Raw genomic sequence first — 23,226 nt, forward strand, 5'->3', positions numbered from 1 at the left:
GCTCCAGTTTAACCTTAAACTGGAGCTTAAACGTGTTCGACCATTCTCCTCCAGGGTTGCGTTTTGCATTTCCACGTTTAAGCTCCAGTTTAAGCTTAAACTGGAGCTTAAACGTGTTCGACCTTTACCCTCCAGGATGGCTTTTCTCCATTTCCACGTTTAAGCTTCAGTTTAACCTTAAACTGAAGCTTAAACGTGTTCGACAATTCCACACTCCAGGGTTGCCTTCTTCCATTTCCACGTTTAAGCTTCAGTTTAACCTTAAACTGAAGCTTAAACGTGTTCGACTTATATCACCTCCAGGAGTGTCCAACGTTTAAGTTGCAGTTTAAGCTTAAACTGCAACTTAAACGCCACTAATTGAAAAGGTTTCTGGGCCAAAGATATTGCAGTTTAAGTTAGCATTTGAGCACAAGCATTAACTTAAACGTACTCTGGTATGAAACCCAATTGAATATCATGGTTTATGGGATTGGGCCTGAAGAATTGATGAGTCTGGAATTTCAATTTGTTGAGTCATGTGTCATTACTTGATTATCACTAAGTTGGCTCAATGAATGTTACAGAATTGGATCAGCAGCCTCATCAGGATTATGGATCATAAACCCAAAGCAAAAGGAAATCAGGGAAAAGCCTCAAAGCCCAAGAAACACAACAGAAACTCAATTTAGAAAGTGTATAAATAGGATAGAATTTAAGTTTGAAAAAAAAAAGGACTTACGGAGAACTTTTTGATCATTTTGCTAGTTTTCATCTTTTTGTAATTGAATTCAGAGCTATGACTCACTAAACCCCCATTCATTGGGTTAGGGAGCTCTATTGTAATTCAATGAATCAATAATAGTTTTTATCTTCTTCTTCAATCTTTTCTCTTGAATTTTGTTAGAAAGCTTCTCGATCTAATTCCATTGGTTAGTTGTCTTGGGAAAGAAACTATCCATAATTGGAATCCTTCGGAACCTTGGGAAAGGAATGGAGGATTCATGCTAGAGAAGCTTTCTCATAGTGAATTGGATTGGGGTTTGGATGGATATTGTGACATGTAATCCTACCAAATTGTGGTTCATGAAACTGTGTGGTATAATCAGTGATCGAGCATAATCTCTTCTTATGAACATTTAAACCAAGGGATTGGGAATTTGTTTGTTTTTAGAGAGAATTGGTGAGCCAAGGGATTGGGATCCAATCATATAAGATTGCCAAGCAAAATTCAATGAATGCATTGGTTGAGGAAGGGATAAAAAATGTTTTGATTCGGAGATATCAATATCTCCTGAAACCCAATGAATTCCCCATTTCTGATTTACCACTTTCTCTTTACATTCTGCAATTAAATTCATGCAATCACCCCGATCCCCTTTTAAATTCAGCAATTTAGCTTCTCGCTCTTTAGTTCATGCAATTTAAGATTCCGCACTTTCAATTTCTTGCCATTTACGTTTCCCGCCAATTTTACATTCCGCAATTCTCATCTAAATCTTGATTCCGCTCAACTAGAACACACTTCTAATCCGAATTGCTCACTCAACCAATCCTTGTGGGATTCGACCTCACTCTATTGTGAGTTTTTACTTGACGATAACCGGTGTACTTGCCGGAAGGAATTTTTGCCGATCGTGCAATTTCCTAAAATCGTGGCTATCAAGTTTATAGCACATCAAGTTTATGGCGCCGTTGCCGGGGATTGGTTTTCGATTGACAATTCTCAAATTGGAAGTTAACTAGATTGAGCATTTTTCTTGTTTTGTTAATTCAGTTCAAATTACTTGTTGAATTTTAATTTCTGCACTCTGTTACTTGCTTTCTTTCTTTATGCCTTTAAATTCAAGCAACTAACTCACTGACTCACTAACTATTTGAATTAATTCCCCAACTGCTCTAACCATACTCTTCCATTAACCAAGAGTATTTCACTTGTTTGTTGCCTGTGCTGTGTTCTTGTATGACAGGTAGGAGAGGAGAGACATCAACTCATCCATATACCGAACCAGAGAGGACCCTTCATAAACTTAGAAGGGAAGCAAGAGGGAAGAGAGTACTGGGAGAAGAAGAATCTGAAGGAGAATCTGAGGAAAATTTTGAGGAAGCTCTAGATCTCAACATGGATAGAGAAGTTCACAACCATGAGAGAGCTGATGGAAACAATGCCATTCCCGAGAGGAGGGTTCTTCGTTCATACATAAACCCAACCTCTGGGAATTGTGGTAGCAGCATTCAGAAACCACCCATTCAGGCCAACAATTTTGAACTCAAACCACAGCTAATATCACTGGTGGAGAATCATTGTTCATTTGGTGGGAGTGCTAATGAAGATCCAAACCAACATCTCACAAAATTCCTGAGAATTTGTGACACTGTGAAGTCCAATGGAGTCCAGGAAGATGCCTATAAACTGCTCTTGTTCCCATTTTCACTTAGGGACAAGGTAGCTAAGTGGATGGAATCATTCCCAAAGGGGAGCTTAACAACCTGGGATGAGGTGAAAAGCAAGTTTCTGGCACGTTTCTACCCCCCACAAAAGGTCAATAGGCTTCGATCTGAGGTTCAGACTTTTAGACAACAAAATGGTGAAACTCTCTACGAGGCATGGGAGAGGTTCAAGGATTTGACAAGGAAATGCCCACCAGACATGTTCCATGACTGGGTGCAATTGCATATTTTCTATGATGGACTTTCTTATGAATCAAGGAAGGCTGTAGACCATTCATCAGGAGGTTCATTAAACAGGAAAAAGACTGTGGAAGAAGCCATTGAAGTGATTGAGACAGTGGCTGAGAATGAGTACTACTATGCTTCAGAGAGACACAAAACTAAGGGAGTCATGGAGCTGAACCATGTTGATACAATTCTAGCCCAAAACAAGGTGTTTGCCAAGCAACTAGCAGAGCTCACCAGGAAATTAGAAACAAATCAAGTGGCTGCAATACACACACAAGATCAAGAGGAGGTAAGCACTGAAGGAGGTGACTGGGAAGAGGCCAACTATGTGGGAAATCAACAAAGGCAACCATATGATCCACATTCCAACACTTACAACCCAGGCTGGAAAAACCACCCAAACTTTGGGTGGGGAAACCAGCAAACCCAACCACAAAACCACAAACCTTACAACCCCAACCAACATAACAATTCCACATACCAAAACTCCAACCAAAGATCATACCAAGCCACACAAAACACTTACTCCCAACCACCATATCATGGCCAAAATAATCAACCTACCCAACCTAATCCGAACAAACAATTTCAAGATCAATTAAACAGGATAGAAAGAATGCTTGCAACCATGGGTCAAGACATAACCGAATTAAAAGCCTTTAAGGAAGAAGTAAATTCTAACTTGCAAAACCAATGAGCTGCCATCCAGAAGCTAGAAAATCAAATTGGGTATTTGTCTAAGCAAAACCCTGGGCCAAGCGTTTCTCATGTTGCCAAGGCTATTGCAAGGGAAGAATGTAAGGCCATAACTCTCAGAAGTGGAAAGAAGCTAAAGGAGATCTCAAAGGAAACCACAGAGGATGAAGCAAAGGAAAATGTGAGAGACAAGGAACAGGGACAATCTTTTACACCGTCTGCAACAAAAGAAAAAGAAAAAGAGGTCCTGAAGCCTTATACACCCAAAGCACCATATCCTCAACGTTTGATGAAAAGTGAAAAGGATGGCCAATTCTCCAGATTTTTGGAGATTTTCAAGAAGCTTCAAATCAACATTCCGTTTGCTGAGGTAATAGAGCAAATGCCACTCTATGCAAAATTCTTAAAGGAATTAATGACCAAGAAGAGAAGCTGGAGAAATGAGGAAACTGTGTTGTTGACTGAAGAATGCAGTGCCATCATTCAACACAAATTGCCTCAGAAATTGAAGGATCCAGGCAGTTTCCAAATCCCCTGCATCATAGGAGAAGTCATGGTGGAGAAGGCCTTGTGTGACTTAGGGGCCAGTATCAATTTGATGTCTCTAACAATGATGAGAAGAATGAAGATTGAGGAAGCCAAACCAACAAGAATGGCCCTCCAATTGGCAGATCGAACTTTTAAATTCCCTCATGGGATAGTTGAGGATTTGTTGGTGAAAGTGGGAGATTTTATATTTCCTGCCGATTTTGTGGTGTTAGATATGGTGGAAGAAGCCAAAGCTTCGATAATCCTGGGAAGACCCTTCTTGGCTACTGCTGGAGCCATCATAGATGTCCAAAAGGGTGAACTCACTCTTAGACTACATGATGAGCAATTGGTGTTTAACGTATTCAAGGCAATGAGCTATCCATCAGAATCACTAAAGGAATGCATGAGGGTGGATGTAGTGGACATTGCAGTACAAGAAACCTTTGAGGAAACAACAAAGGAAGAGGCAGAGGAGGAGTTCACCAAGGATATTGAAGTTAGTGACATCAAGGCTGCTGAAACAACCATGCCAAGCATGCCAGAGAGAGTGAAAGAAGAGAAGGAAGCACCAAAACCTGAGCTCAAAGCATTGCCCCCTAATCTCAAGTAAGCATACTTGGGTAGTGATGAGAGCCATCCTGTTATCATTAGCTCTGCCCTGAGCCAAGAACAGGAAGAAGAATTGATCAAGGTGCTACAAACTCATCAAGATGCCATTGGATGGACCCTAGCTGATTTGAAGGGGATAAGTTCATCCATATGCATGCATAAAATCTTGTTAGAAGAGGATGCTAGACCCTCCATTCAAGCTCAGAGAAGATTGAATCCCGTCATGAAAGAAGTGGTACAAAAGGAGGTCATGAAGTTATGGCAGGCAGGGTAATCTACCCCATTTCTGATAGCCCATGGGTTAGTCCCATCCATGTAGTTCCAAAGAAAGGTGGCATAACTGTGGTGCCAAATGAGAGGAACGAACTCATACCCACAAGAACTGTCACTGGGTGGAGGATGTGCATAGACTACAGGAAGCTCAATGAAGCCACCAGAAAAGATCATTTCCCACTCCCATTCATGGATCAGATGCTTGAAAGGCTTGCAGGACATGCTTACTATTGCTTTCTGGATGGATACTCAGGCTATAATCAGATAGTAGTTGATCCAAGAGATCAAGAGAAAACATCATTTGTTTGTCCATATGGAGTTTTTGCTTATAGACGCATGCCCTTTGGATTGTGCAATGCACCTGCCACTTTCCAAAGATGCATGCTGTCCATCTTTTCGGACATGATTGAAAAATTTATTGAGGTTTTCATGGATGATTTTTCTGTGTTTGGAGATTCTTTTCCTAGCTGCCTACACCACCTTGCCTTGGTGCTTAAGAGATGCCAAGAGACCAACCTAGTATTAAACTGGGAAAAGTGTCATTTCATGGTCACAGAAGGAATAGTCCTTGGCCACAAAATCTCTAATAGAGGCATTGAGGTGGACAGAGCTAAGGTGGAACTCATTGAAAAACTACCTCCACCAAGTAATGTCAAGGCAGTTAGGAGTTTTTTGGGACACGCTGGCTTTTACAGAAGGTATATTAGAGACTTTTCTAAAATAGCCAAACCTTTGAGTAACTTGCTTGTCTCTGATACACCATTTGAATTTGATAAAAATTGCATGCTAGCCTATGAACTTTTGAAGCAAAAACTTTCCTCTGCACCTATCATTGCCCCACCTGATTGGAACTTACCTTTTGAACTGATGTGTGATGCATCAGACCTTGCTATTGGGGCAGTGTTAGGACAAAGGAAAGACAATTTGGTACATGTGATTTATTATGCCAGTAAAGTCTTGAATGATAACCAAAGGAATTACACAACCACTGAAAAAGAACTCTTGGCAATAGTCTTTGCATTTGACAAATTTAGATCCTATCTCATTGGATCTAAAGTCATTGTCTTCACTGATCATTCAGCTTTAAAATACTTACTTGCTAAACAAGAATCCAAACCAAGACTTATTAGATGGGTTCTTTTGTTGCAGGAATTTGACATTGAAATCAAAGACAAGAAGGGTGTAGAGAACAAGGTGGCAGACCATTTATCAAGGATACCATGTGAAGAAGGAAGCACACAAAGCACACATATAAATGAGTGCTTTCCTGATGAACAACTCATGGTAATTCACAAAGCACCCTGGTTTGCAGACATAGCAAACTTTAAGGCCACTGGGAGTTTGCCGTTGGAATTTAACAAGCATCAAAGGAAGAAAGTGGTAAATGATGCCAAATACTTCATCTGGGACGAACCATACTTGTTCAAAAAATGTTCGGATGGCATACTCAGAAGATGCATATCAGAGGAAGAAGGAAGGGAAGTCTTATGGGACTGCCATGGCTCCACTTATGGAGGACATTTTGCAGGAGAAAGAACAGCAGCTAAGGTGTTGCAGTGTGGTTTTTATTGGCCCACCATCTTCAAAGATGCAAAGGAACTAGTGAAGCACTGCCATGAATGCCAGAAAGCGGGGAACCTGCCAAGAAGAAATGAAATGCCACAATAATTCATTCTGGAACTTGAATTGTTTGATGTATGGGGGATAGATTTCATGGGACCCTTTCCCACCTCATACTCAAATAATTACATTCTTGTGGCAGTAGACTATGTCTCCAAATGGGTTGAAGCAATAGCAACTCCAACCAATGATAATAAGGTAGTCATGAATTTCCTCAGAAAACACATTTTTTGCCGTTTTGGGGTTCCAAGAGCAATCATCAGTGATGGAGGAAGCCACTTCTGCAACAAACCATTAGAGGCATTGCTTCTAAAATATGGAGTCAAACACAAGGTAGCCACACTATACCATCCACAGACAAGTGGGCAAGCCGAAATATCTAATAGGGAACTCAAAAGAATCCTGGAAAAAACTGTGGGAACTTCAAGGAAGGACTGGTCGATTAAGCTAGATGATGCTCTTTGGGCATATAGGACAGCTTTCAAAACACCAATTGGAATGTCTCCTTACCAACTAGTATATGGAAAAGCTTGCCATTTGCCACTGGAGTTGGAGCACAAGGCATTCTGGGCCTTGAAACTCTTGAACTTGGACAGCAAAGCTGCTGGAGAAAGAAGGATGTTGCAAATTCAAGAGTTGGAAGAATTCAGAGCTGAAGCTTATGAGAATGCCAAAATTTACAAAGAAAGAGCAAAGAAGAAGCATGACAGCAACATAGCCCCAAGGAAATTTGAAGAGGGACAAAAAGTATTGCTCTACAATTCTAGGCTGAAGCTATTTCCAGGGAAGCTAAAATCAAGGTGGTCTGGACCATTCCTTGTCACCAAGGTCTCCCAATATGGACAAGTAGAAATCATGGAAGAAAAGTCACAACGAACCTTCACTGTGAATGGTCAAAGACTCAAACATTACTTGGGAGATGTGGAGGAGAAGGACAAGGTTAAATATCACCTCAACTGAGGAAGCTAACCGTCAAGCTAGTGACGTTAAAGAAGCGCTTGTTGGGAGGCAACCCAACCTGAGGTAATACTCCTTTGCTGTTTCTTTTATTTGTTTCAATAAAAAGGTTAAGTAGTTTCTGTGCATTGCAAAGAATTAAGTTTGGTGTTTCACACCAAACAATGAATTCGTGGATCAATAATTCAAAGGGGAATGTGTGACTCTAAGTTTGGTGTTCCACCATACAGATCAACTGAACACAACAACCTTTGAATTATATGAAAGGAACAACCATTCTAAGCAATCACAGAAATGCTTAAAATCCTTAGCAGCAACTTCATTCCAAGGAGAATTCAAGGATTCAAAGAGCAGAGGAGTAAGTAGGAGACTAAGTTTGGTGTTCACACACCAACTTAAGACTCAGACACGTGCCCATACATAGTTGAGCTAACCACTCAAGTGCTTGAGAAGCAAGCAACTTCATCACTCTTTGCAGGAAAGGAAACAAGGATCTTAGAAAGAACATGAAGCAACAACTAGGAGAGGAAGGAGAAATCAAATTGTTTCCTGGCAACAAAGAGAAAACAAGAAATTTCACAAGGTGGTGTTGTTCCTTGACCATTCTTTAAAAGGCAAACAAAAGCATGCTTGTTCTGGTTTAAACTGTAATTGTTGAATCTTTCTGGAATGTGAAGTTTTTAGTATGAGTGTTGGTTTACTGCTTTGAATAAAGTGAATGCCTAGATGTTTGGATATAACTTCACCTTCTTAAACAAATGCTTGCCATGCTTGTTCTGTTTCCAAAAATAAAAGAAAAGTTTGAACAAAAGTAACTTGGCTCAATTAGTGACAAATCAAGTAGAATTAAGTGGTGGTATGCATGCTTGATTGTTTAGTCAGATCACTGGAAATTGAGTGTAGAATTATCATTTTTGTGTAGAAGTTTGAATACTGTCTATGGATCTTGTTGAATAAATGTCTTTGGCCATGAAAAAGAAAGAAAAAGAAGAAGAAAAAGCCACTGAAAAAGGGCAACCAAAAAGCAAAAAAATTGAGAAAATAAGCTAGGCACCAATGGTTTAAACTTCTGAGACAAATGCCTGTGGTGTTTATGTATTAAGGATATGCTTGGATGAATAGGTTCTGAGGAGTGTTTCAACACTTGGTAACTTGGGTTAACTAACCCGGGATTATCAACCAAAAGTCCATTATCAAGAGCAACCTAAATACAAAACATTTAGTCACACAAAGAGGTGCTGGGCACCAATGTCTCAAGAAGAAATGTGAACTAAAATGCCTGTAGTGGATATGTGTAGTGCACTGATAAGAAAAAGAAAATGCCAAAGGCTTGTGCAACACATGACACTGAGCAAACAAGGAGCAAAGGAGCTCTAAGAAAAAGAAAAATAAAGAAGGGAAAAGTGCCAAGGACATAAGAATAACAAGAGGCCATAGCAGTGTTTGATGGATGCAATGAAAAAGTGATAATCTTACCTGATAAGAATGAAAAAGTGATGCTGCAACTTTCTGCATAAAACCCTTCTGATGAACTTCAAGTGCTTACTAATATAGCCAATGTAATTGCTTTCTGTTTCATACTTTCTTCTCAAGTAACTCAGGACTTGCTTAGGGACAAGCAAGTATTAAGTTTGGTGTTGTGATGCCAAGGCATCTTAGGCTAGTTTCACTAGCATTTTTCTGTTAGTTTTAGTTGTTTTATGCATTTTCTTGAGCTTAAAGTAACCAAGAATGGTTAAATGAATAACAAAGCAATGAACCATCCAAACAGTATGATTTTGATGCAAATTTCATGAGTTTTTAGTTATATTACTTGAATGCTATGAATGAAAGATTTCTCATGAAATTTTGCAAGACTTTGATGCAGTTGTTTGGATGATTTCAGGGAAGAAGAGGCTAGGCAAGGAAGCAACAAAATCAATAAAGGAAGCTTGAATATCACATGTGGAGTTTAAGCTCCAGTTTAAGCTTAAACTGGAGCTTAAACGCCAAAATCATGAAAGCTGAGGAAAGGGCTGAAAGTGGCGTTTAACCTCCAGTTTAACCTTAAACTGGAAGTTAAACGCCAGAATTGAAAGCACCAGGGAGCCATTTCCACGTTTAAGCTCCAGTTTAACCTTAAACTGGAGCTTAAACGTGTTCGACCATTCTCCTCCAGGGTTGCGTTTTGCATTTCCACGTTTAAGCTCCAGTTTAAGCTTAAACTGGAGCTTAAACGTGTTCGACCTTTACCCTCCAGGATGGCTTTTCTCCATTTCCACGTTTAAGCTTCAGTTTAACCTTAAACTGAAGCTTAAACGTGTTCGACAATTCCACACTCCAGGGTTGCCTTCTTCCATTTCCACGTTTAAGCTTCAGTTTAACCTTAAACTGAAGCTTAAACGTGTTCGACTTATATCACCTCCAGGAGTGTCCAACGTTTAAGTTGCAGTTTAAGCTTAAACTGCAACTTAAACGCCACTAATTGAAAAGGTTTCTGGGCCAAAGATATTGCAGTTTAAGTTAGCATTTGAGCACAAGCATTAACTTAAACGTACTCTGGTATGAAACCCAATTGAATATCATGGTTTATGGGATTGGGCCTGAAGAATTGATGAGTCTGGAATTTCAATTTGTTGAGTCATGTGTCATTACTTGATTATCACTAAGTTGGCTCAATGAATGTTACAGAATTGGATCAGCAGCCTCATCAGGATTATGGATCATAAACCCAAAGCAAAAGGAAATCAGGGAAAAGCCTCAAAGCCCAAGAAACACAACAGAAGCTCAATTTAGAAAGTGTATAAATAGGATAGAATTTAAGTTTGAAAAAAAAAGGACTTACGGAGAACTTTTTGATCATTTTGCTAGTTTTCATCTTTTTGTAATTGAATTCAGAGCTATGACTCACTAAACCCCCATTCATTGGGTTAGGGAGCTCTATTGTAATTCAATGAATCAATAATAGTTTTTATCTTCTTCTTCAATATTTTCTCTTGAATTTTGTTAGAAAGCTTCTCGATCTAATTCCATTGGTTAGTTGTCTTGGGAAAGAAACTATCCATAATTGGAATCCTTCGGAACCTTGGGAAAGGAATGGAGGATTCATGCTAGAGAAGCTTTCTCACAGTGAATTGGATTGGGGTTTGGATGGATATTGTGACATGTAATCCTACCAAATTGTGGTTCATGAAACTGTGTGGTATAATCAGTGATCGAGCATAATCTCTTCTTATGAACATTTAAACCAAGGGATTGGGAATTTGTTTGTTTTTAGAGAGAATTGGTGAGCCAAGGGATTGGGATCCAATCATATAAGATTGCCAAGCAAAATTCAATGAATGCATTGGTTGAGGAAGGGATAAAAAATGTTTTGATTCGGAGATCTCAATATCTCCTGAAACCCAATGAATTCCCCATTTCTGATCTACCACTTTCTCTTTACATTCTGCAATTAAATTCATGCAATCACCCCGATCCCCTTTTAAATTCAGCAATTTAGCTTCTCGCTCTTTAGTTCATGCAATTTAAGATTCCGCACTATCAATTTCTTGCCATTTACGTTTTCCGCCAATTTTACATTCCGCAATTCTCATCTAAATCTTGATTCCGCTCAACTAGAACACACTTCTAATCCGAATTGCTCACTCAACCAATCCTTGTGGGATTCGACCTCACTCTATTGTGAGTTTTTACTTGACGATAACCGGTGCACTTTCCGGAAGGAATTTTTGCCGATCGTGCAATTTCCTAAAATCGTGGCTATCAAGTTTATAGCACATCAGTAAGCCACCTCCATAAGAATACTAAAGACCTCAGCCGCCATGATGAACAGTGACAGTGGATCACCTTGCCTCAGACCTCTCTGGAATTTTATCCTTTTGATAGACTACCATTGACTTTAAACTTATAGCTAGTGCCCTTGACACATGCCATCACCATTCCCACCCGTTTTCTATCAAACCCAAAAAGCTTCTAGTGATGAGGCAAAATTGATGTGCGCATATATTGGCAAGTTCATCAAATAGCTCCAAGTAATACCACAGTGAGTGGATAGCATTCCTATGAGGATTAACGGATTGAGTCAAGTAACGTCTAATTGAATCTCTAATTAGATCAATCAAACCTTGGCATGATGATTGTGAATCTTGAAGAAAAAGAAAAGAACAGTTAAGAAAGCGTTGATTGTGAATGAGAAAAGGCTTAGAAACACTATAAGAAAAATGCTGAGTACCATCGAATTTTCTGTCGGAAAAATGAACAAAATCATATGGTAAATAAGTTACCATTAAAAGGAATGGGACGGTATAAACCTTGTCGGTAAATGTGTACCGTCAGAATTTTTTCGTCCGAATTCTACAATGAATTACCTGCTCAAAAAACCATTTGATTACCGGCAAACTTTTTCGACGGTAACTTTGCCACCACAATATGTTGTTTTCCGCACTATTACCGTCGGATTATTCCCTCAATAAATCCGATGGTAATGTCAATTTTTTTTAAATTGTGAAATAGAAACTTATTATTTAAAATGAAACACTAATTTCTTAAGATCCAGGTGGTCCTCATCGCCATCATCGTTGACATTTCCATGGCCTTGATGAGGCGTGTAGAAGGTGGTGATGTCTATGTGCCACCAGCAGGACTGTTGCCACTAGCAGGTCTGCTACCGACACCAGGCTCGCTACCACCACCAGTAGGGATGATGCCAGCAACGTGCATCTAAGCCTGGTACACCTTCATCTGAGCCTCCATTTGCTTAAGCCGCTCCAACTGTTCCATCTGCTCCAGTTGCTACCTCCACTACAGCCTGAGGTCATCTATGTATGTCACACGTGTGAGGATCTCCTGTTACCTTTCCCAATAATTGGTAAGATCTTGAGCCTGCTAGTGAAGGCTGCGGGTGAGCTCTTGCACCTACAGCCTCAAATTTACACCTTCCTCGAGCTTGAGGGCTCGATTAGTGGCAGAGGTAGACAATGGCCTCAACATGGAGGTGTGGAGGCAACTGGCAAAGAACGACCCCAGCCCATATACGTAGTTATTGTACGGCACTAAGGCAATCTCGCACCAAACTGTATTGGGATCGACAACTGAAGTAGCAGATCCATTGCCAGTGTTCTCCCCACTTTACTGAGATTGCTGAGTCGCAGTCTCTAGTCTTTACGTGTAGGACTCCTATGTAACACATGTTATTGTGATTAGTACGGTAGCTATATAGTTATTCTCTAATTTTATCTCAGAAGATCAGATGTATGTTTACTCACATAATGATCCTGAGACTGTTGATCAGAAAATCTTGCTTTGTTCTCCTTCAACGTGTGGGTTTACTTGAACATCTCAGCAATGTCGCCTCGTGATCCAACAACTTCAACTACACATGTTGCATTAAAATAATATGATAAGGTGCCTAGTAATGATATGTAAAAGAATATTACTAAGTTAATAACAAAATTAAAGTCATTACATACCAGCCTGACCTTAGTCTTCATGAAGGTCGTTGAGCCACTGGGTTACTTGGACAACCTGGCCGATTGGTGCACGAAATTGTGATCATCAATGGTGCCATCAACATGGTACGCTCAATTGCAATCTCAACTCTTTATCACAACTTCGCACAACTAACCAGCAAGTGTACTGGGTCGTCCAAGTAATAAACCTTACGCGAGTAAGGGTCGATCCTACGGAGATTATTGGTATGAAGCAAGCTATGGTCATCTTGTAAATCTCAGTCAGGCGGATTCAAATGGTTATGGAGGATTGATAATTAAAAGATGAATAAAACATAAAATAAAGATAGAGATACTTATGTAATTCATTGGTGAGAATTTCAGATAAGCGTATGGAGATGCTTTGTCCCTTCTGTCTCTCTACTTTCCTACTGTCTTCATCCAATCCTTCTTACTCCTTTCCATGGCAAACTGTATGTTGGGCATCACCGTTGTCAATGGCTACAGTCCCGTCCTCTCAGTGAAAATGTTCAACGCGCTCTATCACAGCACAGCTATTCATCTGTCGGTTCTCGATCATGTCGGAATAGAATCCAGTGATTCTTTTGCGTCTGTCACTAACGCCCCACAATCGCGAGTTTGAAGCTCGTCACAGTCATTCAATCCCTGAATCCTATTCAAAATACCACAGACAAGGTTTAGACCTTCCGAATTCTCAAGAATGGCCGCCAATGGATTCTAGCTTATACCACGAAGATTCTGATTAAGGAATCCAAGAGATATACATTCAAGCCTTGTTTGCATGTAGAACGGAGGTGGTTGTCAGGCACGCGTTCATAAGTGAGAATGATGTTGAGTGTCACATAATCATCACATTCATCATGTTCTTGGGTGCGAATGAATATCTTAGAACAAGAATAAGCTGAATTGAATGGAAAATAGTAGTAATTGCATTAATACTCGAGGTACAGCAGAGCTCCACACCTTAATCTGTGGTGTGTAGAAACTCCACCGTTGAAAATACATAAGTGATAATGGTGATCATTGGCTTCGGCCCCAGAGAGGGAACCAGAAGAACCAAGATGAAAATACAATAGCAAAAGGTCTTATTTATAGAGAACTAGTAGCTTAGGGTTTACAGAAATGAGTAAATGACATAAAAATCCACTTTCGGGCCCACTTGGTGTGTGCTTGGGCTGAGCATTGAAGCTTCCATGTGTAGAGACTTTTCTTGGAGTTAAACGCCAGCTTTTGTGCCAGTTTGGGCGTTTAACTCCCACTTCTGTGCCAGTTCCGGCGTTAAACGCTGGGAATTCTGAAGCTGACTTGGAATGCCTGTTTAGGCCATCAAATCTCGGGAAAAGTATGGACTATTATATATTGCGGGAAAGCCCAGCATGTCTACTTTCCAACGCAATTGAGAGCGCACCATTTGGGTATCTGTAGCTCTAGAAAATCCACTTCGAGTGCAGGGAGGTCAGAATCCAATAGCATCTGCAGTCCTTTTTCAGCCTCTGAATAAGATTTTTGCTCAGGTCCCTCAATTTCAGCCAGAAAATACCTGAAATCACAGAAAAACACACAAACTCATAGTAAAGTCCAAAAAAGTAAATTTTAAATAAAAACTAATAAAAATATAATAAAAACTAACTAAAACATACTAAAAACATACTAAAAACAATGCCAAAAAGCGAATAAATTATCCGCTCATCACAACACCAAACTTAAATTGTTGCTTGTCCCCAAGCAACTAAAAATCAAATAGGATAAAAAGAAGAGAATATACAATGAATTCCAAAAACATCTATGAAGATCAGTATTAATTAGATGAGCGGGGCTTTTAGCTTTTTGCCTCTGAACAGTTTTGGCATCTCACTTTATCCTTTGAAATTCAGAATGATTGCCTTCTATAGGAACTCAGAATCCGGATAGTGTTATTGATTCTCCTATTTAAGTATGATGATTCTTGAACACAGCTACCTTATGAGTCTTGGCCGTGGCCCAAAGCACTCTGTTTTTTAGTATTACACCCGGATACATCCATGCCACAGACACATAACTGGGTGAACCTTTTCAGATTGTGACTCAGCCTTGCTAGAGTTCCCAATTCGAGGTGTCCAGGGTTCTTAAGCACACTCTTTTTTCTTTGGATCACGACTTTAACTGCTTAGTCTCAAGTTTTCACTTGACACCTTCACGCCACAAGCACATGGTTAGGGACAGCTTGGTTTAGCCGCTTAGGCCATGATGTTATTCCTGTAGGCCCTCCTATCCACTGATGCTCAAAGCCTTGGATCCTTTTTATTATCCTTGCCTTTTGGTTTAAAGGGCTATTGGTTTTTTCTGCTTGCTCTTCTCTTTTTTTTTGAATTCACTGCTTTTTCTTGCTTCAAGAATCATTTTTATGATTTTTCAGATCCTCAATAACATGTCTCCTTTTTCATCATTCTTTTAAGAGGCAACAATTTTAACATTCATGAACAACAACTTCAAAAGACATATGCACTATTCAAGCATACATTCAGAAATCAAAAGTATTGCTACCACATCAAAATAATTAATCTGTTATAAAATTCGAAATTCATGCAATTCTTCTCTTTTTCAATTAAGAACATTTTTCATTTAAGAAAGGTGATGGATTCATAGGACATTCACAACTTTAAGGCATAGACACTAAGATACTAATGATCATAAGACACAAACATAAAGCATAATTTTCGAAAAATAGACAAATAAAGAACAAGGAGATTAAAGAACGGGTCCACCTTAGTGATGGTGACTTGTTCTTCCTCTTGAAGATCTTATGGAGTGCTTGAGCTCCTCAATGTCTCTTCCTTGCCTTTGTTGCTCCTCTCTCATGATTCTTTGATCTTCTCTAATTTCATGGAGGAGGATGGAATGTTCTTGGTGCTCCACCCTTAGTTGTCCCATGTTGGAACTCAATTCTCCTATGGAGGTGTTGATTTGCTCCCAATAGTTTTGTGGAGGAAAGTGCATCCCTTGAGGCATCTCAGGGATTTCATGACGAGGAATCTCCTCATGTCCATGAGTGGGATCTCTTGTTTGCTCCATCCTCTTCTTAGTGATGGGCTTATCCTCATCAATGAGGATGTCTCCCTCTATGTTAACTCCAACTGAATTACTGGTGCACGAAATTGTGATCACTACAACTTCGCACAACTAGCCAGCAAGTGTACTGGGTCGTCCAAGTAATAAACCTTACGCGAGTAAGGGTCGATCCCACAGAGATTGTTGGTATGAAGCAAGCTATGGTCACCTTGTAAATCTTAGTCAGGCAGACTCAAATGGGTATAGATGATGAATAAAACATAAAGATAAAGATAGAGATACTTATGCAATTCATTGGTAAGAACTTCAGATAAGCGAATGGAGATGCTTTGTCCCTTCCGTCTCTCTGCTTTCCTACTGTCTTCATCCAATCCTTCTTACTCCTTTCCATGGCAAGCTTATGCAAGGGTTTCACCGTTGTCAGTGGCTACCTCCCATCCTCTCAGTGGAAATGTTCAACGCACCCTATCACGGCACGGCTATCCATCTGTCGGTTCTCAATTAGGCCGGAATAGAATCCAGTGATTCTTTTGTGTCTGTCACTAACGCCCCGCCCTCAGGAGTTTGAAGTACGTCACAGTCATTCAATCATTGAATCCTACTCAGAATACCACAGACAAGGTTTAGACCTTCCGGATTCTCTTGAATGCCGCCATCAGTTCTTGCCTATACCACGAAGACTCTGATCTCACGGAATGGCTGGCTCGTTTGTCAGGCGAGCGCTCGGTTGTCAGTCGATCAACCATGCATCGTGTATCAGGAATCCAAGAGATATTCACCCAAACTAAGGTAGAATGGAGGTGGTTGTCAGTCACACGTTCATAGGTGAGAATGATGATGAGTGTCACGGATCATCACATTCATCAAGTTGAGGAACAAGTGATATCTTGGAACAAGAACAAGCTGAATTGAATAGAAGAACAATAGTAATTGCATTAATACTCGAGGTACAGCAGAGCTCCACACCTTAATCTATGGTGTGTAGAAACTCCACCGTTGAAAATACATAAGAATAAGGTCTAGGCATGGCCGTGAGGCCAGCCCCCAAATAATCTAAGAACTAGATGTCCAAAGATGATCTAGAGATCTAAAGTGATCAAAAGATGAAAATACAATAGTAAAAGGTCCTATTTATAGGGAACTAGTAGCTTAAGAATTACAAAGATGAGTAAATGACATAAAAATCCACTTCCGGGCCCACTTGGTGTGTGCTTGGGCTGAGAATTGAAGCATTTTCGTGTAGAGACTTCTCTTGGAGTTAAACGCCAGCTTCTGTGCCAGTTTGGGCGTTTAACTCCCACTTTGGTGCCAGTTCCGGCGTTTAACGCAGGAAAATTTGAAAGTGACTTTGAACGCCGGTTTGGGCCATCAAATCTTGGGCAAAGTATAGACTATCATATATTGCTGGAAAGCCCAGGATGTGTACTTTCCAACGCCGTTGAGAGCGCGCCAATTGGGCTTCTGTAGCTCCAGAAAATCCACTTCGAGTGCAGGGAGGTCAGAATCCAACAGCATCTGCAGTCCTTTTCAGTCTCTGAATCAGAGTTTTGCTCAGGTCCCTCAATTTCAGCCAGAAAATACCTGAAATCACAGAAAAACTCTAACCAAAAAGTGAATAACTAAAAACATACTAAAAACAATGCCAAAAAGTGTACAAATTATCCGCTCATCACAACACCAAACTTAAATTGTTGCTTGTCCTCAAGCAACTGAAAATCAAATAAGATAAAAAGAAGAGAATATACTATAGACTCCAAATTATCAATGAAACTTAGCTCCAAATTAGATGAGCGGGACTAGTGGCTTTTTGCCTCCGAACAGTTTTGGCATCTCACTTTATCCTTTGAAATTCAGAATGATTGGCTTCTTTAGGAACTCAGAATCCAGATAGTGTTATTGATTCTCCTAGTTAAGTATGATGATTCTTGAACACAGCTACTTATTGAGTCTTGGCCGTGACCCAAAGCACTCTGTCTTCCAGTATTACCACCGGATACATACATGCCACAGACACATAATTGGGTGAACCTTTTCAGATTGTGACTCAGCTTTGCTAGAGTCCCCAATTAGAGGTGTCCAGGGTTCTTAAGCACACTCTTTTTGCCTTGGATCACAACTTTATTGCTTTCTTTTTCTTTCTTTTTCTCTTTCTCCCTTTCTCTTTCTCTTTTTTTTCGTTCTTCTTTTTTTTTGTATTCACTGCTTTTTCTTGCTTCAAGAATCATTTTTATGATTTTTCAGATCCTCAGTAACATGTCTCTTTTTTCATCATTCTTTCAAGAGCCAACATTCATGAACCACAAATTCAAAAGACATATGCACTGTTTAAGCATACATTCAGAAAACAAAAAGTATTGTCACCACATCAAACTAATTAAGCTAGTTTTAAAGATGAATTCGAAATCCTGTACTTCTTGTTCTTTTGTGATAAAAACAGTTTTAATTTAAGAAAGGTGATGGATTCATAGGACATTCATAACTTTAAGGCATAGACACTAAGACACTAATGATCATAAGACACAAACATGGATAAACATAAGCATAGAATTCGAAAAAAAACAAGAAAATAAAGAACAAGGAGATTAAAGAACGGATCCACCTCAGTGATGGCGGCTTGTTCTTCCTCTTGAAGGTCTTATGGAGTGCTTGAGCTCCTCAATGTCTCTTCCTTGTCTTTGTTGCTCCCCTCTCATGAGTGTTCTTGGTGTTCCACCCTTAGTTGTCCCATGTTGGAACTCAATTCTCCTAGGGAGGTGTTCAGTTGCTCCCAATAGTCTTGTGGAGGAAAGTGCATCCCTTGAGGCATCTCAGGGATTTCATGATGAGTGGGGTCTCTTGTTTGCTCCATCCTTTTCTTAGTGATGGGCTTGAGGTCATGCCTTCTCAGTTGAACCGGCTTTCCTCTTGAATCTCTCTTCCATTGAGCGCCCTCTTCACAAATGTCTGTGAGGACTTGGTCCAGCCTTTGATCAAAGTTGACCCTTTTTGAGTTTGAAAGGGACCTCATGGATCACCTTCTTCATGGCCACAACTTCATAGAAGTGGTCTTGATGCACCCTTGAGATGAATCTCTCCATCTCCCATGACTCGGAGGTAGAAGCTTTTGCCTTTCCTTTCCTCTTTCTAGAGGTTTCTCCGGCCTTGGATGCCATAAATGGTTATGGAAAAACAAAAAGCAATGCTTTTACCACACCAAACTTAAAAGGTTTGCTCGTCCTCGAGCAAAAGAAGAAAGAATAGAGTAGAAGAAGAAAATGGAGGAGATGGAGATGGCTTTGTGTTTCGGCCAAAGGGGAAAGAAGTAGTGTTTAGGGTGTGTGAAAATGAAGGAGTGAAGATGGGTTTATATAGGTGAAGGGAGGGGTAGAGTTCGGCCATTATGGGTGGGTTTGGGAGGGAAAGTGGTTTGAATTTGAATGGTGAGGTAGGTGGGGTTTTATGAAGGATGGATGTGAGTGGTAAAGAGAAAGATGGGATTGGATAGGTGAAGGGTTTTTGGGGAAATGGGTGAAGAAGAAGAGAGAGGGTGGTGGGGTAGGTGGGGGTCCTGTGGGGTCCACAGATCCTGAGGTGTCAAGGAAAAGTCATCCCTGCACCAAATGGCATGCAAAAATGCGTTTTGAGCTAATTCTGGCGTTAAACGCCGGGCTGGTGCCCATTTCTGGCGTTTAACGCCAAGTGCTTGCCCTTTTCTGGCGTTTAACGCCAGTCTGGTGCCCCTTTCTGGCGTTAAACGCCCAGAATGGTGCCAGACTGGGCGTTAAACGCCCACCTGCTAGCCTTACTGGCGTTTAAACGCCAGTAGGTTCTTCCTCCAGGGTGTGCTATTTTTTTTCCTGTTTTTCATTCTGTTTTTGCTTTTTCAATTGATTTTGTGACTTCTCATGATCATCAACCTACAGAAAACATAAAATAACAAAGGAAAATAGGTAAAATATAACATTGGGTTGCCTCCCAACAAGCGCTTCTTTAATGTCAGTAGCTTGACAGAGGGCTCTCATGGAGCCTCACAGATACTCAGAGCAATGTTGGAACCTCCCAACACCAAACTTAGAGTTTGAATGTGGGGGTTCAACACCAAACTTAGAGTTTGGTTGTGGCCTCCCAACACCAAACTTAGAGTTTGACTGTGGGGGCTCTGTTTGACTCTGTTTTGAGAGAAGCTCTTCATGCTTCCTCTCCATGGTGACATAGGGATATCCTTGAGCCTTAAACACAAAGTATTCCTCATTCTCTTGAATGATCAGTTCACCTCTATCAACATCAATCACAGCCTTTGCTGTGGCTAGGAAGGGTCTGCCAAGGATGATGGATTCATCCATGCATTTCCCAGTCTCTAGGACTATGAAATCAGTAGGGATGTAATGGTCTTCAATTTTCACCAGAACATCCTCTACAAGTCCATAAGCTTGTTTTCTTGAATTGTCTGCCATTTCTAGTGAGATTCTTGCAGCTTGCACTTCAAAGATCCCTAGCTTCTCCATTACAGAGAGAGGCATGAGGTTTACACTTGACCCTAAGTCACACAGAGCCTTCTTGAAGGTCATGGTGCCTATGGTACAAGGTATTGAAAACTTCCCAGGATCTTGTCTCTTTTGAGGTAATTTCTGCCTAGACACGTCATCCAGTTCTTTGGTGAGCAAAGGAGGTTTGTTCTCCCAAGTCTCATTTCCAAATAACTTGTCATTTAGCTTCATGATTGCTCCAAGGTATTTAGCAACTTGTTCTTCAGTGACATACTCATCCTCTTCAGAGGAGGAATACTCATCAGAGCTCATGAAAGGCAGAAGTAAGTCCAATGGAATCTCTATGGTCTCATTTTGAGCCTCAGATTCCCATGGTTCCTCATTGGGGAACTCAGTGGAGGTCAGTGCACGCACATTGAGGTCTTCCTCAGCGGCGTTCTCTTCCTCTCCTTCCTCTCCAAATTCTGCCATGTTGATGGCCTTGCACTCTCCTTTTGGATTTTCTTCTGTATTGCTTGGAAGAGTACTAGGAGTGAGTTCAGTAACTTTCTTGCTCAGCTGTCCCACTTGTGCCTCCAAATTTCTAATAGAGGACCTTGTTTCAGTCATGAAACTTTGAGTGGTTTTGATTAGATCAGAGACCATGGTTGCTAAGTCAGAGTGGCTCTGCTTAGAATTCTCTGTCTGTTGCTGAGAAGATGATGGAAAAGGCTTGCCATTGCTAAACCTGTTTCTTCCACCATTATTGTTATTGAAACCTTGTTGAGGTCTCTCTTGATCCTTCCATGAGAAATTTGGATGATTTCTCCATGAATAATTATAGGTGTTTCCATAGGGTTCTCCCATGTAATTCACCTCTTCTATTGAAGGGTTTTCAAGATCATAAGCTTCTTCTTCAGATGAAGCATCCTTAGTACTGCTTGGTGCATTTTGTATTCCAGACAGACTTTGAGAAATCAAATTGACTTGCTAAGTCAATATTTTATTCTGAGCCAGAATGGCATTCAGAGTATCAATCTCAAGAACTCCTTTCTTCTGATTAGTACCATTGTTCACAGGATTCCTTTCAGAAGTGTACATGAATTGGTTATTTGCAACCATTTCAATTAGTTCTTGAGCTTCTGCAGGCGTCTTCTTCAGATGAAGAGATCCTCCAGCAGAGCTATCCAAAGACATCTTGGATAGTTCAGACAGACCATCATAGAAAATACCTATGATGCTCCATTCAGAAAGCATGTCAGAAGGACATTTTCTGATCAATTGTTTGTATCTTTCCCAAGCTTCATAGAGGGATTCACCTTCCTTCTGTCTGAAGGTTTGGACTTCCACTCTAAGCTTACTCAATTTTTGAGGTGGAAAGAACTTTGCCAAGAAGGCATTGACTAGCTTTTCCCAAGAGTTCAGGCTGTCTTTCGGTTGTAAGTCCAACCATATTCTAGCTCTGTCTCTTACAGCAAAAGGGAATAGCATAAGTCTGTAGACCTCAGGGTTAACCCCATTAGTCTTGACAGTGTCACAGATTTGCAAGAACTCAGCTAAAAACTGATGAGGATCTTCCAATGGAAGTCCATGGAACTTGCAATTCTGTTGCATTAGAGAAACTAATTGAGGCTTAAGCTCAAAGTTGTTTGCTCCAATGGCAGGGATAGAGATGCTTCTCCCATAGAAGTCGGGAGTAGGTGCAGTAAAGTCACCCAGCACCTTCCTTGCATTGTTGGCATTGTTGTTATTTTTGGCTGCCATGGGTTCTTCTTGTTTGAAGATTTCTGTTAGGTCCTCTACAGAGAGTTGTGCCTTAGCTTCTCTTAGCTTTCGCTTCAAGGTCCTTTCAGGTTCAGGGTCAGCTTCAACAAGAATGCCTTTGTCTTTGTTCCTGCTCATATGAAAGAAAAGAGAACAAGAAAATATGGAATCCTCTATGTCACAGTGTAGAGATTCCTTGAGGTGTCAGAGGAACAGAAAAATAGAAGGAAGAGGTAGAAGAATTCGAACTTAGTGAGATAGAGTTCGAATTGTGCATTGAGGAGGAGTGTTACTCCATAAATAGAAGGATGTGAGAAGAGGGGAAGAAATTTTCGAAAATTAAGTAAAAGATTTTAAAAACATTTTGAAAAACACTAATTGATTTTCGAAAACCAAGAGTGGAAAAGAAATCAAGTGATTTTTGAAAAAGATTTTGAAATTAGAAATTAAAAAGATATGATTGAAAACTATTTTGAAAAATATGTGATTAAAAAGATACGATTGAAAAGTTATGATTTTAAAAAGATATGATTGAAAAGATATGATTTGAAAAACAATTTTAAAAAGATTTGATTTTAAAAATTAATGACTTGCCTAACAAGAAAAGATATGATTCAAACATTAAACCTTTCTCAACAGAAAAGGCAACATACTTGAATTGTTCAATCAAATCATTAATTGTTAGCAAGTATCTTTGAAAAAGGAGAGAAATTGATTTTGAAAACATTTGATTGAAAAGATTAGATTTGAAAAAGATTTGATTTTGAAAAACTTTGAAAACTTGAAAAAATTTGCATTAAAAACAGAATCTTCCCTCTTGTGCCATCCTGGCGTTAAACGCCCAGAATGGTGCACATTCTGGCGTTTAACGCCCAATGCTCTACCCTTTTGGGCGTTAAACGCCCAACCAGGCACCCTGGCTGCCGTTTAAACACCAGTTTTTCCTTCTTCACTGGGCGTTTTGAACGCCCAGCTTTTTCTGTATAATTCATCTGCTGCATGTACTGAATCTTCAGTTCCCTGTATTATTGACTTGAAAATAGAACCAAGATCAAATAAACAAAGCATGCAAGACACCAAACTTAAAATGAGACACTGGACTCAAACAAGAAACATAAAATATTTTTGGTTTTTATGATTTTGTAATTTTTTTTTTGGATTTTTCGAAAATTAAG

At 40.0% G+C, this 23,226-nt stretch overlaps 2 non-coding genes across 2 annotated transcripts; one reads left to right on the forward strand and one right to left on the reverse strand.

Moving 5' to 3' along the window:
• Window positions 1-2,527: 2,527 nt before the first annotated feature.
• Window positions 2,528-2,631, reverse strand: LOC130958242 (small nucleolar RNA R71). The gene has a single exon (XR_009077374.1). It is a non-coding gene; the product is annotated as a small nucleolar RNA R71 (small nucleolar RNA).
• An 18,907-nt stretch (window positions 2,632-21,538) lies between these two features.
• Window positions 21,539-21,646, forward strand: LOC130959719 (small nucleolar RNA R71). Its single transcript, XR_009078787.1, has one exon. It is a non-coding gene; the product is annotated as a small nucleolar RNA R71 (small nucleolar RNA).
• Window positions 21,647-23,226: the final 1,580 nt, after the last annotated feature.

Source organism: Arachis stenosperma, chromosome 10 (genome assembly GCF_014773155.1).
Source record: "Arachis stenosperma cultivar V10309 chromosome 10, arast.V10309.gnm1.PFL2, whole genome shotgun sequence".
NCBI classification, from domain to species: Eukaryota; Viridiplantae; Streptophyta; class Magnoliopsida; order Fabales; family Fabaceae; genus Arachis; species Arachis stenosperma.